We start from the raw sequence: 2,838 nt of genomic DNA, 5'->3' as shown, positions 1-2,838 counted from the left end.
AGCATACTGTATAAGTGTCCTATCTTGCGTATTTGGGGTTAATATGAGAAAGGATGGTCGCTATCAGCACGTCTAGGAATCCGTACATATTCACTGTTGTAATCCAAGTCACAGAACGCAAAATAGCCATTAGGAAAGCAGTTTGAAATTATGAAGCAACCTCTGCGCCATTGCATTATCGCGATGAGATAATTCCGAGCGTGTTGCTTATCAATACTTATTAATACAGCCTTATATTGTAAATAAGGCTGTATTAATATTACTAAATGTATATGTATGAATTTTTTTTTAACAGTTTATTATTGTGGTGTGGGGATGGCTGGTTTAAGCAGCCACACCTGCCCTGGGTCAAGCTAATTAGACCTGGCTAGTTAGATAATTGGTTATGAATTAGATAATTGGCCAGGCTAATTGGGCCCAGGAACAGGGGTGGCTGCACCTGTGTGTAGTGAGGTAATCAGTGCGCACAGGTTAAATCTGCCATCCCCACCCACACAAGGGAGCCTCTCTGTCATGACAGTGTTTTTACATCTGCTCCTTGGCAGTAACATCTTGCCAAACCCTTGTAAATAAATGTGGACTATTTGAACATCTTTTCCCTGTGCTGGAGGGCCCCTAGGAAAGCCCCTTCGGTGGCCTGTGGCAGGCGTGTTTGCCACAATTATGTATATTTTTACAGGACTTACATTTTAATAGGGAACAATGTCCAGTTCTCTCTAATAAATACGAAGTAAATACTCTAGCGGTTAGGGTGGTTGATACACGTCCCCCCCCCCCGGGTGGTCAATCATTCTAGCTAGCTAAAGTTTTCAATTTCAAGTCAAGTGTGATTTTAATTTAATTTTTGAAGTTTCTTAAGTTCAAGTTTGGACAAGTCTTTATTTTATTATTCAGTTTGGAAATCTTTCTGCTCCCTGACACTTACAGTGCAGCCCATATAATAGCATAGGCCTACCGTAGACTAATTGGCTACCTTTATTTTTGTGATGGTGACGTCATACAAAACTGCCCCACCAGAAATGCCATGCTAAAATCGCCACTGTGTGCTTGTAAAAAGTACATTATCCATACCGGATACTCGTTTCATCCGAGTATTCGGCTCAACCCTACTTGAGAGTTATTTTTATAACATTTTTGTGTACTGGGTAGTTATTGTCTTTTAATATAGTTAGGTCGCATTGCCTCAAAGTTGAATTTGATTTTGTAAGTTACATTACAGTTTACATTTTATCTCATTTTGTTTACTGAGTTTTAGAGGTTTTCATGTTTGTTACATCTTACAGATGTTAGGTTGACCTACCTCAAAGTTTACTTTGATTTTCTACATTTACAAAACACTTTTACAAAACACTTTTACAGTTTACCTCAAAGTTGATTTTACTTGCTTTCTTTATTTAATGTGTATCAAGGTGAGCTCATTCCTTTTTCCTTATTTATTTTCATTTATTTGCGTAAATTTATTTATTTGTGTGTGTTTTTCATTGTTGTGTTAACATTAAAATTATTACCTTAGGTGACAGTGACTATTCATTGCATCCATGGATCCTGACACCTGTCCAAAACCCGACTTCACCAGAGATGGAGTGGTACAACAATGTTCCTTTCCTGCCATACAAGACACATCTTAAGTACCAACAGTGCATTTAAATGAATTCGCTACGGCTGTGCTCATTTATATAACCAGTCTACATAGTCAGCAAATACCTCGCTAAATTGAAACAAAGCGGAGGGGAATTCGTAAATATGGCCCAAAGTGAGCTGTTGTGATGAGGTCATCTGCTTTTGTATGAACAAATCTCCTGTGACAAAGTAGGAGTGGACTGATTCCTTCAGTACGATGCAGGGACTGAGAAAGTCCCTGTATTTCACCCACCCACGGAGCTAGAATAGCGAGTTACAGGAGAGGGACCACACCTCAAGCACTCCCCTTCCGCTTATTCCCTATAAGAAATGTTCTGGCCCATCACACCTATTCTTTTGTTTCCATTTATGTGCTGCTCGCTTTCACTCTAGTTTTATATGCGGTTCGTTTTCGCTCTTGTTTTATGTTCGTTCTTCACGTGCAAAACAGTAACACTGACGCTAACAGAATTTAGTTTGTCACCACAGCTTATTTGGCTACCTACAAAGTCACATCTATCAACAGATCTAATAAACTATTTTACTCACCTCAACTTTTCAAGATGGATAGCCAATCCCACAGTTCGTCAAATAACAATTTCTTCAATCCAGTCCATGTTGTCCGTGATCTTAACCTGATCGATTATACAGCCATCTCGGTCATACAAGAATTACCTTGCCACTAATTCCTGAAGTCAAACTTGTCGTTGCCTTAGACTCCTTTCAGTAATATCTATTCCCGTTATTTTATCGATCTGGTGGACTTATTTTATAAATCCACCAGATCTGCTCATCTCCCAGGATTTGTTGAAGACAAAGCGAGGGTCATTCTACATGTAGCTAGCTAGACAACTTGAAAGCTTTCTCAGAGTGCACCTCCACGGGTACACATCATTTCTCAGTTTTGTATTCTAGAGTTCTCAGAGTGTATTCTAGCGGGAATTGGATGTTAGGTGACCAAAAAAACACCATGTCCTTGTTTGTATGTACATGTAACAGCAGTTACAGTTATATCGCCTCTGAGTTACTGTAAAAACAATGTGTTTTTTTTGCTGTTATATGTTTACAGAATGCCATCAAAATAGAAAAACAGAGGGTTGGTACCTACAGAGGTTATGGAGAGGGCTTTCGATTTGGAGATTAAGAACACTAGATGATGTTGAAAACCATCATGTAGTGTCCTTTTGGGGAGACCTTAGGCATTTTAAATGGTGTTTA

This window comes from Anguilla rostrata, chromosome 1, assembly GCF_018555375.3.
Source record: "Anguilla rostrata isolate EN2019 chromosome 1, ASM1855537v3, whole genome shotgun sequence".
Classification (NCBI taxonomy): Eukaryota; Metazoa; Chordata; class Actinopteri; order Anguilliformes; family Anguillidae; genus Anguilla; species Anguilla rostrata.
This window is presented reverse-complemented; position numbering follows the sequence as displayed.